This window comes from Magallana gigas, chromosome 1, assembly GCF_963853765.1.
Source record: "Magallana gigas chromosome 1, xbMagGiga1.1, whole genome shotgun sequence".
NCBI classification, from domain to species: Eukaryota; Metazoa; Mollusca; class Bivalvia; order Ostreida; family Ostreidae; genus Magallana; species Magallana gigas.
Window position 1 is genome coordinate 60063656 of NC_088853.1, and position 17392 is coordinate 60081047.

The window sequence follows — 17392 nt, forward strand, 5'->3', positions numbered from 1 at the left end:
AAAAATGCATATCTAAAGCATTGTAAATAATAAAAACAGAAAAATAGAATTTGATGAAAATCATGACCATGCTCCTTTAAGAAAGGATTTTTGTTTGATCTAATTTGACCTTGACATATGATTTACAGACATCATTTAAAGTCACTGCATACCCTTTGACCTAAAGCACCATGTGGATGAAGCTTGAGCCTGATTGGAGCAAAGGGAAAGAAGATCTGCTCAAGACAAAGATTGCTGATATAATTCTGCTACGACCTTCCATTCGACCTTGAAAATTGGTTCAAGGGCACTACACACGCGTTATTCATAAGCTATGTGTATGTGAAGTATGAACCAAAAAGGGCTAAGTGGAAAGTTTACATGCTCTGAAATAAAGTATTTTTGCATGGTCCGATTTGACCATGACCTACAAACTTCATTCAAGGTCTCTGCACACCCTTTGACCATAGACACTCTGTGAGTGAAGTATGATGTAGATGGGACTAAGGTAAGAGAAAATATGCTTCGGACAAGGATTTTATTTATAATTCTGCTAAGAGCTAGAAACATAGTTAAGGTGGAATAACACATCATTACAAAATGGTTGACCGCTGATCGAAAGGACATTTCGTTTTATTAAAACGATTTTATGGACTGAAACATTTAACCTTCTCCATAGCCGAATGAATAAAGTGGCGGACTTTTGATCCGCACCTCCCGAGTTCGAATCCCGTAGGGGCTTTTGTTGTTACTTACTGGGATAATTATTTTAAATGTTCATTTTTTATCCCAAACTGCAAATGTTTGGCTTATTTGAAATTTGTACAGTTTATTTATTAAATATTTCGTTATCAAAAAAAAATTCTCTTAATTTTATTGACTTTTTCCAGGTGTGTTATTCCACCTTAAAGGTCTATGCTGTTAACCCAAAGGCACGCTGGGTGAAGTATGAGCCATGGGGAGAGAAGATATGCTGCAGACGGACGGATGGACGGAGAGACTGATCACTATGGGTACATTTATTCAATGGGGGGGGGGGGGGGGGGGTTGATGCTTTTTTTACGTGATGTACGAGTACATGATTTTACGTAGTATAGAAATAAATAACAAGCACTTTTATTTTGTTGCCATTAATATTTGCGGTGATCAGCTAAAGGAATTTGTCAATACAGGTGTATGTACATTACGTATTTTTATGTAACCTTATCAGCACACACACTAAAAAGACTTTAAGCTTCAAAATGTCTTTATTTTGCAATCTAAACGACACAATAAGAAAAAAAGGATTATATATAAATTTCTCTATACTGTTCTGTTTAAAAGATAAACAAAACACAACTTATTTTTTTCATTAAGGTGGTATGGATCACCTCTAGGTCGCGTTTATCGAAATTAATAATAAAATGAAGTGTAATTATATAAGAAGTTTCTTTCCCAATATTGTCACATAACAGCGTAGCACAGTTGGTAAGATGGTTTAATACGAATCTGTAAATCATGAGTTCGAATCCCGCTGTGGGTTATAGATTTTTTACCTCTGTTATTTACCTCTAATACTTTTAAAACCTATTTTTTGATAAAATATTGTAAAATTTGAAAATTCTAAACCGGTAAAAGTATTGTAATTATAATGTACTTTAATCTACATTAATATCAACAGATGTCCCATACCACCTTACTGTCTACATAGTTATAAAACAAAATGTTATTGCACATATGCTACATGCTAATTAGAATTTTTTTTTCTCAAACGGTGTATAAAATATAGAGGTACACAGTTAAAATATATACTATACGGACTTTTAAAATGAAAAACACTAAAAGAAAGGAAATTCAATGAGCAACTTTTAAAAAATATTTGTCAATATGAGTAAGAATTGGCACAACTAGAACGATTTAATCTGACGCGATAGGAACAGCCACATTTAATGGTGCAATGCCATATTATTAAGGACGCGTAAATTATAGAGACTTCAGAATTTTTTTTTCACTTGACTGAATTTTTAGATCTTACTTTATTCCATTTTTTAAAAAATATGTTGTACCTCTGAGAAGAATATTTGCTGTATTTTGTTAAATGATGACCATTTCCAAAAGGACTTCTTCTTTTAACACAAGAAATGAGCTTTTTTTGGAGTGTGACGTTTGTAACCAACACACGAAAAACACGTCGTTTTGAGGTTTGTAGTTAGATATTTTGAGAATGTGCCGTATCGTGTGCCTCTTGTTTAGTGTCAGCTGATGTGATAGGTAGCAAATAATATTTCCTCCGAACATCTTGTCAAGAGAAATACAAATTGATTTTATGACTTTTTTTTTTACCTCTATAGTGTTACATGTATATAGTGAAAACAATTATAGGTGTCGTCCTTGAAACATAAATAATTATGATAATTATACGGATACACCGAACACGTCAACTTCACAAAGAGTGAGAACGGAGGTTGTCTTGGATATCATTACGAATCTCCCCTGTGGTGACGTCGGACAGTTGATGACAACCAGCTGTGACGCAGTACCGGGACCAGCAAAGACACCACAGGGAGTATTGACGTCTGATTCAGCCAGCCCTACAGTGACGGTAACATCCCGAAGTCGGTTTGAAAAATCTAAAATAGTGAAAAAACATTATAAAAATAAATAACAGAACTTACATTTCAAGAAATGCATTTTTCCAATTTTAATAAATTTTTTTCTCATTATATAACTATTATGCGTGTTACATAAGAATATAAATCACTTCACAACGAAAACATTTGAGACAAATTAAACTTGATAAGTAATACAAATTTTCCTGCAAAGAAAACAAGAAACTAAATGATTACGTTTAGAAAAACGCTATTTATTCAATGATTTTGTCAAAATGATAGACCATTACAGCAAAACATGTAAAACTATATTGTATCCATCCATTATATTTCTATTTTGCTATGCTGTTACTTTGTACGCTTACCACCACCATTGTCTATCCCTCTGTTGAGTATTCTGACAGATTTGATGAAATAAACAGTCAGTAGATCCACCCTCCACCAGGGATTGGTGTCGCCTGGATCTGTGTGTGTACACTTGTCTTGGTAAAAGTCTGTACCTCTGTTGCCGTCCACTGCATATTCAGCCCCATAGGACTGATAAGTTGACGACTGTTTCGTTTGTTTACCCAATGCAAGACCTAGCAGAGCTGTCAACGATATTACAGATGTGTGGGAGTAGAGTAGATGATTTTTAAACATATGAATAAACACTATACATCCACCCCCACCCCCAATGTAAAAACCCATACCCCCTAGAACATGAAATATACAATTTTGGTAGTAAGCTTCCTGGTCTACATAATTATGATTTAATTAGCGCCCCGCAAGGATTTGCGGGTGCCCTATAGTAATCACTCTGTCCGTCCGTCCTTATGTCCGTCCGTCTGTCACTCTTCCGTCCACAAATTTCCTGTTTTTTTTCTAATAACTTTTTTTATTGTTGCCCAATCAAATAGAAATTTGGTATGGTAGTTCAGTAGGCAGAAATACATATTTTGATGCTAAGTTTGGTTCTCTATGTCTTCTGGTTTGGAGCTGGGTGGTGGGGTAGATTCCTAACTATGCATAATAATGAATGGGCAAAGAGAGATAACTGCTGAGAATGAATGGGCAAAGAGAGATAACTGCTGAGAATGTTATCATTGTATACATGGAAGGCTGTGCAATATTTGTCCTTTGGGATTAATTAACCTTACACAGGAAGAAAATCCTAAGCTTTATCTTTATCTGTCACATTGAGATTAATTACTGCACTGCCTGTGTCTGCAAATGAACTTTGTTTTGAAGTTAAGGTCAATTTTGAATGATTTGTAGTATTGTGTACATTCTTTGAAATATGGATTTAAAATATAATATTCATATTTTATTTCGGTTAAAATACCGTACACAATGATTTATAATAATTTTATTGAATTCTAAGATCAAGATATATATTAAGATATCCTTTTTCACTATTTTATTTTTTAATTATTAAGGTCTTCCGTTTCCAACGGAAGACCTTATTGTTATTGCTTTGTTTCTTTTTCCCTTTTATTTTTTTTTCTTACGCTTTTTTGTACAAGCGATTTCTTGAAAACGACTTGACCGATTTTCGTGAAAATTTAAGATCTTGTAGATATTGAAAAAAACCTTGTATATAATTTTTTATTTCAATGACGTCATTTTCATTCGGGATATATTGACGTTTTAGTGATTTTTAGAGGGTCATTTTGTCCTGCTATCTCCTCCTAAACGAAAAAAGATATTGAATTAAAATTTTCAGGGATTGTAGACAAAAGATTGAAGATGTGTTTAAAGCCATTTATGGTTGTCTGGCTTCAAAGGCGTCGAAGCTCGCCTGGACCCGAAAATCGAGTTTGAAAAAACGACGTAACTTTTAATGGTTTTCGTTCTTTATCTCCTCTCCTGAAAATATTTTACCATAACATATAGAGCAAATAAAATTTATATTTACAAGAGCTTTCGTTTGATAGCGACAAAAAGGGGCTGGTCCCTCAAATTAGGGGCCAAAACTGCTCTAAGGTCTTTCTTCCATATATCTCAAAAAGGACAAATATTTTGAAAAGCAATATAGAATAAAAGATGCTTAGAATGATGTTTTAAACAATATTCAATCACAAAGGTTTCGTTATCTGGCCCCAATAAGGAGATTAGGGGTCGGCCCCTAAATGTCCTATCCCAGATAGCTCTAAAACGGCAAAGAATTTCTAAACACTTGTTGAACAAAATATATTTAATATCAAAAGAAATTTCGTATGATGCCAAGAAAAAGGGGCTGGCCCTTCAATTTAGGGACCAAAAGGTCTTTCTTTCATAGCACTTTACTGAGAAATATTTTGCAATATGTTTAAGAAGCAAAAATGTTCATCTTTCACTAATAAAACTATACATTATAAAAATTTGTTAATGCGTTACGTAATTAGGGGTTTCAAGGGGCCAGAAGTCCAAAACTTCGATCGAATTTATCTCAAAAAGGACAAATATTTTGAAAAGCAATATAGAATAAAAGATGCTTAGAATGATGTTTTAAATGCATGTCTGTTTATTTAATGGAATTTATGGATCTCTTTGACAAAACTGTGCTTTTATACTGCAAGAAAAGTTACATGGGTGTAAAATTAAGGCCATGTATAATTAATATTTAGATTCTCATCCTGATTTGCAAAAAATATGGGGCAGATGGGCGGATTTTACCTTTTTTCACTGTTCATGATCTATAAATAACAACTGTTCTATTTTTTTAAGTTGTTGATACTACTTTGAGTACACAAACCCAGTTATAATATTTTATTTTCATTTTATGTCTACTTTACTGTAAATTCATGAAGATATTTGTATCTTTATGATAACAAACATGATTAGAATCCAAACGATAATCCATATGGTCAAATACCGAATGCCAAATAACTTGCCATTCACCACAGCTTGAATGACTTGTTCAGGTGTTAGTTGACTTTGACCTGTTGACAATTTTCTCAAGTTTACTAATTTTTTCAAGTAAAGGTTGGTGCGAATACTGTTGCGAAAAGTGCTTTCGCGCATTTCAACGACCTTTCATAAAGTATATAGGTATCTTATCATATACTAGGCCATAACATAACAAAGATAAAAAATCATGAATCGTGAAAAATCATTTTTTAAATTAAGTAATTATATACAGGAGCATATCTAAAATTCTTTATATTGACTTAGACTGAACATTTTAAATTTCATTTTTCATTTTTTCTTTATGTTCAGAAAGGTTAATTTGGGTATTGTTAATGTCTGGCCAAAATTAAAAGTCATATATTGAGTTAAGCACGATACAGAGTTTTTATGTGGTATGGTAGACCTCCATCTTTGTAAGAAATTACAAGTTATTAGTGCTAGAAAGCTCGAATACCGCGGTTCGCGTTTTCAAAATATACTTCACCGCATTCTTGATAGTCTTTTCCCATTTCAATGTCTTTATAGGAAATTTTGGAACTCAGCATTACATGTTTGGCATGCTCCTCGTCCTGTCCCTCTGTGCACTCGTCACCCCAAGCCCAATAGAGCCCACCATGGATATCATCATTCAAAGAATGAATTATGGTGTAATTTTCAAGGAAGAATCGAAACTTTTGTTAGCCAAGGAAAATTGGTTGCACACTTTTCATGATGAACTACCAAAACGTTTTCAATTGTCGAAGGTACCTTTTTGCAATGTACAAAATAGAGTAAGAGAATCTTCTTGTACTTTACTTGATAATATGGTTAACTTTATCCATGGTCTACATGAAGAAACCTTAGCTCATCTTCATCAAACCCATTTGAACATTCGAACCATGATCCCTCAAACCCAGATTAAAAAAAAAAGCAGGCTAGAGCATGATTACCCTTTATTGGATCCCTGTCAAAAAGTATATTCGGCACAGCAACCATGGATGATGTTAATATATTAGCAGGTCACATAAATGCTTTAAACACTTAGACTGAGAAAATGGCTAAAGCTTTGGAACAACATAGTGCCCACTTATCATCATTCATTTCTTTAACCGACAACAGAATTAAGAATTTAATAAGGGGAATCAAAGACAATTCAAATTTCATGTTGAAAATGACCAATGCATTTAATAACAAGTTCTTTGAATTATACCATTCTTTTGCTAATGTGTCAGAAATTTTAATTACTCAAGTTCATAGAGCCACAACACTAAGTCAAAATTAGATAAGTTAGAAAACGCAATTCAAAGTCTTTTGGAAGGAAACATTTCTCCCTTTTTGATTTCAAAACACATGTTTGGTAGATTTCTCTTGCGGAAATCAATCATAAGCTTAGAAAATCTTACCAGAAATTTTATCTGGTACACACGGATCCATCCTATTACTATTCTAATGGACAATTCCTTTTTGCCAGAATCAAAAACGAGTTGTACATTACAGTTAAATTCCCTATTTCATCCCAAAGTACCCCCCTTCAACTATATAAGGTCCTAAGTTTACCTGTACCAACTTCTGAGAATGTAACAGAAAAGATGCAGGCCACCCAACTTTTATCTCTTTCCAGTTACTTTGCTATAACCAGTCATCATGATTATTTTGTCTCTTGGAGTACTGAGGATCTTTCTAATTGTGTACAAAGTTCTGTAAGGATGTGTAATTTTAATGTTCCCTTGAATCTTATTACTATTCCAGACTGCACTATGGCTTTATTTGCAAACAATATCAAACAAATGAAGGAGCTTTGTAATTTTAGGTAAATACCGACATTGTTAAGCTCTGATATCATTGAGCTTACAGCTACGCAAGTTCTGTTATACAACACCCCTACTGTTATTCCAGATTGTCATGAGGAGAAGAAGGTATTGAAAGGCTGTGCTTTTTGTGTCATATAGATTCCTTGTCGATGTTCGTTATCCACAGAATCATTATATTATGCCCCAAGTTTAGTAGATTGTTATCTATCAACAGATAATTTGTCAGTTATTCACCAAGTTAATTTGGCATTATAACAAGAATTTTTTGACGAGTCTAAATTAGGCCATATTTTTGGAAATTCATTCTTACCTAATCCAGTCAACATGACAATTCCAGACTTCAAATTTTACAACCATTCTATATCACAAGTGTTAGCAAATGATCAGAACGCACATCTCAGTTTGAGGAAAATAGCAAGTGCTGTAAAGAGTGATAGAAAAATATTTCGAACTTTAGCTGAACCTTTAATTGATTTATGTTTTTGGTTATGTTCTTTTAAATTTGAGCTTTTAGGGACAAAAGCAGTTATAGCAAGGGAGAAAGTAGTCATATTGCAGATATTATTTGAAAAATAATAAATGTCAGAAAGGACAGTTATAACTTAATGACCTTTGTGTACAAAAGAATTTAATATTTCATTTATATTTTTTTTGTTTACGTTGTCTTTTGTTTTTTATGATACATGTATTTGTATAAGTTCCTTTTTTATTCATTAAGAGACGGATTAATTGAAGGGAATGATTTGTTTAGACAGCTGTTCTTCCCACAAGGAAGAATGTTCTTGGTGTCATCTTTTTATTTGATAAGTAAAAGGTGTAAAATGATAGGTTTCACGAATGTTTCAAGTTAATCCGTAACCAATATATAGAGATGTCATTTATTTGTTTGAGTTCATTCTAGCTGCTGGATTTAATAGGTGTTCATCTGTTAGTAGTTGTTTTTTAGGTTCGCTTTAATCTTTTGTTAATTCCGTGGTCAGAGTAAGTGCCATCCATTAGACCTTTTGTTAGGGGATTATCCTGTAGCGTCAGGTTCTAAGTCGAGCCTCGGTCAGTTTAGAATAAATAAATACATCACGTGATCACCAAATTAAATAGAATTTTCTATTCAGAAATTAGTTTTGAACAAAGAATTAAGATTTTGATTGGTCAGTACCTGGGCAGGGAATCGCGGGTCTCCGATCTAGATAGCGTCCCCTCCGTGGGTCACTGTGATCGGAGACGCTAATAAAACAAGTTTAATTTTTATTACCAAAACTTAAGGACAGAACTATTTAAAAGTTGGTTATATCTCAGTTATAATGATTAGAATTGATTTCTTATATAATTCAGTTATTAAGGTCTTCCGTTTCCAACGGAAGACCTTATTGTTTTCGTACTGTTTCTTATTATTAAGGTCTTCCGTTTCCAACGGAAGACCTTATTGTTTTCGTACTGTTTATTATTATTTTTTTTTTCCAAATTTTGTGCACGCGATTTCTCGAAAACTACTCAATCGATCTGAACAATGTTTTCACAGATGATGGGAAATTATCTGAATTTTATATGTTTTTGAATTTTTTGTCGTCGTCACTTCCGGTCCGGATTTACGGTCGATTTTGTAATTATTTACGACCAATTTTGTGCAGAGTTGATCTCAGAAACTATAAGAGATATGACTTTGAAATTTTCAGGATAGGTAGAGCATGGTTTGAAGTTGTGCACTATTTAGTTGTTTTGCACCAGTGGCGCTATTCCTTGGAGCTCGCTTAGGCACAAAATTGGGGTACAGATTTCGAATCAAAATTTCCATATATATTGATCAGTATCTTTTTATCAGTTGATATTTTGACAAGACATATAGAACAAAAGTAGTAGAGAATCAAAAGTTCTATCCAATAAAATCAAGAAAAAGGGGCTGGCCCCTTTAATTAGGGACCAAGAGGCTCGTAAATTCTATTACGAATAACTTGAAAACGATAAATATTTTGTTATGCATTATAAAAATCAAAGTTGTTGATCTCTACATTATCGGTTTGAAAGAGTCATCGTCAGGCCCATGTCTGACGTAATTAGGGTTTTTATTCTTTATCTTCAAATTTTTTTTTTTTGGGGGGGGGGGGTAATTCTGAAATTGTATCGATATCTCATGGTATCATTTTATCTAAAAAAAAAAAAAAATCGGACGGAAGACCTACTCGTTACTCGTAACGAGGTCGTATCTAGTTATTATTATTATTATTATTATTTTTTTCCACAAATTTTGTGCACGCGATTTCTCGAAAACTATTCGGCCGATTTCGACCATTTTTTCTCAGATGATTGCCAGTGGTCATAATTCTAGAAATTTTTTTAAATTTTGAAATCGGCACTTCCGGTTCCGATTTACAGCCGATTTTGTAAGTTTTTACGACTAATTTTGTGCAGACATAAACTCAGAGACTATCAGAGATAGGAATATGAAATTTTCAGGATAGTTAGACAATAGGTTGAAGTTGTGCACAATGTAGTTTTTTGGCGCCAATGGCGCCATTTCTATGAGCTCGCCTAGGCTCGAAAATTGGGTACGAATTTCGAATCAAATTTTTCATACGTTTTGATGTGTATCTTTTTAAGAGTTGATATTTTGTTAAAACATATATAACAAAAGTGGTAGATAATCAAAAGTTCTTTTCAACAAAATCAAGAAATAGGGGCTGGCCCCTTAAATTAGGGGCCAAGAGAGTCATAAACTCTATTACAAATAACTCAAAAACGATAAAGATTTTGTAAAGCATTATAGAAGCAAAGTTGTTCATTGTACCAATATCTATTAGAAAAACTCATTGCCATGCCCATTTATTACGTAATTAGGGATTTTTAGGGGCCAAAGTACTTAAACTTTGACGAAAAATAACTAGAGAAGTATACATATTTTGTTAGACATCATAGAAGAGAAAATGTTTGAATAAATGATTTAAATAGATTCCATCAATCAAAACACGATTTTCTGTCCCCAATAAGGATCTAGAGGGCTGGCCCCTAAAATATTCAATCATTTGTATCTCAAAAATGATCAACAATTTTACATGGGTGTAAGAACAAAAAATATTTGTATTCTTAAGACCTTTTCAAACAAATCAAGAAAAAGGGGCTGGCCCCTTTTTTTAGGGGCCAGGACCTCCGTAAACTCTATTACAAGTGTCTTAAAAACGATAAAGATTTTGTAATGCATTATAGAAGCAAAGTTGTTGATCGTACTAATATCTATTTGAAAAAATCATTGCCAAGCCCATTTATTACGTAATAAGGGATTTTTAGGGGCCAAAGTACTTAAACTTGGACGCAATATAACTAGAGATGTATACATATTTTGTTAGACATCATAGAAGAGAAATTTTTTGAAAAAATGATTTAAATTAATTCCACTTATCAAAACACAAATTTCTGTCCCATTAAGGATCTAGAGGGCTGGCCCCTAAAATATTCAATCATTTGTATCTCAAAAGTGATCAACAATTTTAGATGGATGTAAGAACAAAAAATGTTAGTATTCATGAGACCTTTCGTATAAAATCAAGAAAAAGGGGCTGGCCCCTTAAATTAGGGGCCAATAGACTCCTAAACTCTATTACTCATACCTTAAAAATGATCAAGATTTTGTAATGCATTATAGAAGCAAAGTTGTTGATAGCAGCAATATCTGTTTGTAAAACTCATTTCCAAACCCATTGATGACGTAATTAGAGATTTTAGGGGACTAAAATCTTAAATCTTTAATGTGCTGTATGTGAAAAAGCAAAACTCTTTGTTAAGCATTTTAAAGGATATTGACAATCGTATACATTATCTAAAAGGAGGTGGTTGAGGGAGAATTCTGAAATTTCATTGATATTTTAATCGAATCGTTTAAAAAATTGAACGGAAGACCTACTCGTTACTCGTAACGAGATCGTATCTAGTTATTATTATTTTTTTCCCAAAATTTTGTGCACGCGATATCTCGAAAACTATTCGGCCGATTTCGACCATTTTTTCACAGATGATTGCCAGTGGTCATAATTCTAGAAGTTTTTTGAAATTTTGAAATCGGCACTTCCGGTTCCGATTTACGGCCGATTTTGTCAGTTTTTACGACCCATGTTGTGCAGACATAAACTCAGAGACTATCAGAGATAGGAATATGAAATTTTTAGGATAGGTAGACCATAGGTTAAAGTTGTGCACAATGCAGTTTTTTAGCGCCAGTGGCGCCATTTCTATGAGCTCGCCTAGGCTCGAAAATTGGGTACGAATTTCGAATCAAATTTTTCATACGTTTTGATCTGTATCTTTTTATGAGTTGATATTTTGTTAAAACATATATAACAAAAGTGGTAGATAATCAAAAGTCCTTTCCAACAAAATCAAGAAATAGGGGCTGGCCCCTTAAATTAGGGGCCAAGACACTCATGAACTCTATTACAAATAACTTCAAAACTATAAAGATTTTGTAATGCATTACAGAAGCAAAGTTGTTGACCGTAACAATATCTATCAGGCAAGATTGTTGCTACGCCCATTTATTACGTAATTAGGGATTTTTAGGGGCCAAAGTACTAAAACTTTGACACAATTTATCTAGAAAAATAGACATATTTTGTTAAGCATTGTTGAAGAGAAAATGCTTGCATTGATGATTTTAACCGATTCCATTAATCAAAACACCAATGTCTGTCCCCATATAGGATCTAGAGGGCTGGCCCCTAAAATGTTTAATCATTTGTATCTAAAAAATGAACAACAATTCTAGATAAGTGTAAGAACAAAAAATGTTAGTATTCGTGAGACCGTTCAAATGAACTCAAGAAAATAGGACTGGCCCCTTAAATTAGGGGCCAAGATACTCGTAAAGTCTATTACAAATAACTTAAAAACGATAAAGATTTTGTAATGCATTATAGAAACAAAGTTGTTGGTCGTAACAATAGCACTTTGTAAAACAAATTTCTAAACCAATTAATAACGTAATTAGGGATTTTAGGGGACTAAAATCTTAAACCTTAAATGTGCTGTATGTGAAAAAGCAAAACTCTTTGTTAAGCATTTCAAGGGATATTGACAATCGTATGCATTATCTGAAAGGGAGTGGTTGAGGGGGAAATTTGAAATTTCATTGATAATTTAATCGTATCGTTTAAAAATTGAACGGAAGACCTACTCGTTACTCGTAACGAGATCGTATCTAGTTTTTCTTATTATTGAACTTTGACCCGAAATATTTTATGTTGATCGTAGACGTTTAGATTTTACATTTTACACTTTTAATTGCCTGACGTCATGACGTCAGGCATATCTAAGGTTTAAAAGTTGCATTCTCCGAAACAGTGCAGACAATGGGACAAGCAATATCATGATATTTTACAAAAAAGATTAACCGATGCATGTTTAAGATGTCAGCATTTACATTCACAATTGATGAAAATGTTATATGGCATGTAATAACAACAGCGAGCAAGAGTTTTCAAGTAAAAGGAACGTTCACCATGCAGTGCACGTGTGTAATCCTGATTTAAAAATAGATCAGCATTCCACTATATTTGAACGGTGAAAAAGGGGGCGGGGGTCATCGCAACAAGTTGTAACATATTGTCTATTAGGGTACAATGTAATAATAATTGGTGTTGGATTATCATTATTACAAGAGAGTCATCAGTTTGGATTAAAACAAATATATATTTATACAGCTGGAATTTTTACTTGAGGAATTAAATCGCCGAAGCGGGGTGTGACCCGAGGCCTGTTCAACAGAGCGAGCGCTCGCGAGCGCTCGCCAAAATTCCCTATACCCGCAACACAAATTTTTGCGAGCGATTGCAAGCGCTCGCTCTGTTGAACTCGCCTCCGATTTTCGCTCAGTTGGGCGATTTCATTAATCTTGAAAAGGGATCATAACTCGCGTGTCTTACTAAATGTACATTACTACATCTAACAATTACTAATCAATTGTGTTTCCTAATTCGTTAGATTTCTTCCAAAATATCAGATTCAAAGTATAATATACATGTATGTAGCTGTTACAAAACAAATGTCAGAAAATTCATCTGACCCCCTCCCAGTGGCTCTCTTCCAATGGATGAGTTCATTTGTTGCGTGAACGGTAATAGCAGAATTTCGCGCCATAATGTCTCATTCATAGTTTTTGCGCACCGATTAGTTGACGAGTCCGTTCGGATCACGCGAATACCCCAGAACACACCATGTGTTTACATCACAGGCACGTTGCATCGGGGGTTTGGGTTAGGGGGAGGGGGCTGCTTTCCCCTCCCCACTTTTTGGCAGCTGGCACTTTTCTTAACTTTATATGATAATTGGAAATATCATGGATTTACGCCCCCTCCACTTTTGTAGGAGCATGCAATAAATGAAACTGCAAATAAGGAATTCTAATTGAATTGAAGTTACATTTCTTTCATGAATTTGAGAATTCACCCTGTTTTAATTGCTTATCAAGATGATTTTGATGAAGCTACTCACACACATTAAAAAACAATATCTGTTTGTATACCTTTTCATATTTTATATGGTTGGAAACTTCTAAAAATGCCTTTCAGTTGATTTTGCATCTTAATATAACAATTAACAAATACAATTTTAAAAAACTACAATTTATTCTCCAGCTTTCAAGCTTACATGCACTTATATGATATGTGTACATTCCTAAAAAAAAATTGAATTAATAAAATAAATGAATTTTCAAGTGATATATATGTACACGTTCTAGATCGAAGAAAAGACCGACATTTCGTCTTAAATTTGCACGTTCCGTTTATAAATTTATGATCAACAGCGAAAATTAAAATTTATTTCTGATAAGACAGCCTACTTAATTGATACATGCATGCTTCCATTGAATAATTTTGTTAAGTCAGGCAAGCTTTTTGGAAAGCTATTCATGCGCGGATCTAGAGGGGGGGTCGGGGGGGTCCCGACCCCCCCTGGAAAATGAAAATTTATTAAATTTACATAGTAAAATTATCGCGAAAATATGCCTCGGACCCCCCCTGGCAAACACAATTATCCTTCGGACCCCCCCCCTGGAAAAATGTTCTGGATCCGCGCATGCTATTACTTGTATTGGAAAACATTCTACAGTGGAGTTATCGAAAACACAATTTCCTCTAAATCTAGCATTTGCTTGTACAATACACAAGACCCAGGGAATCACTACAGACAAAATAGTTGTATCATTTGATGGACCATTCAGACCAGGTCAAGCCTATGTAGCCTTGAGTCGATGCAAGGACATAGATAGCTTATGTCTTACTAGTTATGATAAAACTAAAATAAAAACAAGTCAACTGGTTCATTCAGAAATGAAACGACTGAGAACCCAAATGCCGTTTACTACAAGCTCGAGAATTCAAGACTTTGATGAAATTCAATTTCTGAAAATTTCTCGCATTAATATAAGATCATTGAAATGTCATCCACAAGATCTTAAAAACGATGCATGTTTGTTATCTGCACATATAATTTGCATTTCAGAGTCATGGTTGTCAAAACAAGACAAGGATAATTCATTACAAATACCTGGATTTTACATGTATAGGAAAGATAGAAAAGACAGCTATAAAAATCTCAAAAGTGCTCAAAAGAAATATGCACAAAATGTAACCAGAAAAGTGGAGTCTCAATGTACGATAAAAATACCATACAATCTGAAATAATTGGTTCTTCAGATCAGGACTCTTCTGAAATGCTTGTCGTTAAAGTCTTCAACGATGAAATGCCACCGCTCACAATTGTTTCCCTTTATAGACCAAATCATGTCAATATGACGTCTTTGAAAAATACTTTGCAATTAGTATTAAACAAATGTCAAACAAAGGGGGGTTTATGTTTGCTTATTGGAGATTTTAATATTGATTTCTTACAAAAGAGAGATTCTGTAGTAAGCAAATTCTGTTCTTTCGGCAAATTATATCTGGTGCTACCCATGTTTCTGGCTCTCTGTTGGACCATATTTATATAAACAATGAAATCATTCATTATTTCTCGGGGATAATTCCAACATTTTACTCTGACCATGATGCAATTTACTGCTGTATTCCAACAAAACCTAATAGCGTACCTTCTGGAAAGCACATTTCCATCAATGATGAAGAAAAGGATGATGATGTAATCGCCAAATCACATGATGAAAAAAGAGTATATAAATCAACCGTAAATCCAAAGCGTAAAACAAAGAAAACGACCAAAAGATCTCAAACAAACAAAAATGTCTCTCCACATATCAATATCCAAGAGAACGTTAGCATCATCGATGAAAATTACAATCCTCTTTCTGTGCGTGAGCTCAATACGACATCTTTTTTAAAAAGGAAAGAAATAGCACAAAAATTACATGTTGATATTCGATCAGATGAAATAAGAAATCCAGCATTATATGATCTCAGATATATTGGCATAATCCGAAATTTACAATCTGTAACTCAAAATGTTACCATTGATGCAACAGAGCCAGATGGAAATTGTTTTTTTCGTGCAATAAGCAAGGAAATATTGGGGTCAGAAGATTATCATCGACTAATTAGAATCATCATTTGCGATTTCCTTCTAAATCACCAACAAACATTCCAAACATGGCTGGAAAATGAAGCTAATCAATATCAACACCATATAGAATTGATGAGAAAAATAGAACATGGGCAATCGAATTAGAAATTTTAGCAGCATCAACAATTTTCAACTGTGATTTGTATATATTTACGAACAGCTACATCCAAAATCGTAATCAGGGTTGGCAATGGATTAAGTTTCCTCCACAAGAAATACATAATACAGATATAGCTTATCATTTGGATGGCAATATTTATTTGCATCATACATGGGGAAATCATTATGACAGGGTTGTTTCAGCTATATCACTTTATTAATGTCCACGTGTCTCTATAGAGCTGGGACATATTTGATTCTCTTTTGTATTCTTGATATTTTGCCTATTTTTAATATTAAATGATGCATATGAATATCAATTCAGACATATCACAGTTTATCAATGTTCAATGACATTTTTTTTCATACTGAGTATGAATCAACCTAAATATGGGTCAGTTTTATTACCCAACAACAAACCCATGACAAAAATGATTTTTACATGTATCAAAATATCTTGTATATTAATGTATATTCTCTCCTTGTTTCTTCCCGTTTTCTTGAGGTAATATATGGTGTTGCACGTGTATATCTTCAATATTTGAATACTTTTTTTTTTAGATTTTGTACATTGATGGTTCTTTTCAGTGTATTCTTTCCTTTGTTTTTCTCATTCTTTATTTGTGATATATTATGTTGTACATAGATATCTTCATGTTTTAATGTATTTTATTGCAATTTGCAAATTATATAACCTTAGGATTTTGTTTTTGTTATCAAGCATGAAAATGGATCATGTTTCCTTCATCATAACCAACAAAATAAACATTGTATGGCAATATATTAACTGAATGATACATTGTCATATTATTTTATCAGACATGTCACTCACTTTCAAAATTGGATATTTTATGACTATGTTTTTTTTTTAAAAATTAATAATGTCCACGTGTCTCTACAGAGCTGGGACATTTTTATTTTCTTATTTTATCTTCCCATGTCTTTTTAGCTCACCTGAGCTGAAAGCTCAAGTGAGCTATTCTGATCACATTTTGTCCGTCGTCCGTCTGTCTGTCCGTCCGTCCGTCTGTAAACTTTTTACATTTTGAACTTCTTCTCTAAAACCGCTTATCCAATTTCAACCAAATTTGGCACAAAGCATCCTTAAGGGATGGCGAATATAAATTGCAGAAATAAAAGTCCGATCTGTATTCAAAGCGGAGAAAACCTTGAAACTGTAGAAAAAGGGGGGTGCATTTTTAAAAATCTTCTTCTCAAGAACTACTGATTTCAATTCAACGTAGGTTAGCATAAATTATCCTTATGGGAAGGAAAATATAAATTGCAAAAATTAAGGTCTAATTCTGTTTCAAATCTGAGTTATTACGAAATTAATAATAAAGGAAAGGTGTGTTTCAGCTTCGCGTTCGGCATCCGGTAAAATGGGTAGGCAAGACTTGGCCTGGGCAAAACAAAAGATTGGCAGTTACATGTATTAATCTGCCAATCTCATTAAAATTTCAGGATATTTGATGGACCAGTAATATTTGTATTCGCTGTAAATATGCC

General features: G+C 33.5%; 1 long non-coding RNA gene across 1 annotated transcript in view; it reads right to left on the minus strand.

The window, feature by feature from the left end:
- Positions 1–17392, minus strand: part of LOC136274014 (uncharacterized) — a 278101-nt gene that overhangs the window by 192873 nt on the left and 67836 nt on the right. The window lies entirely within an intron of this gene.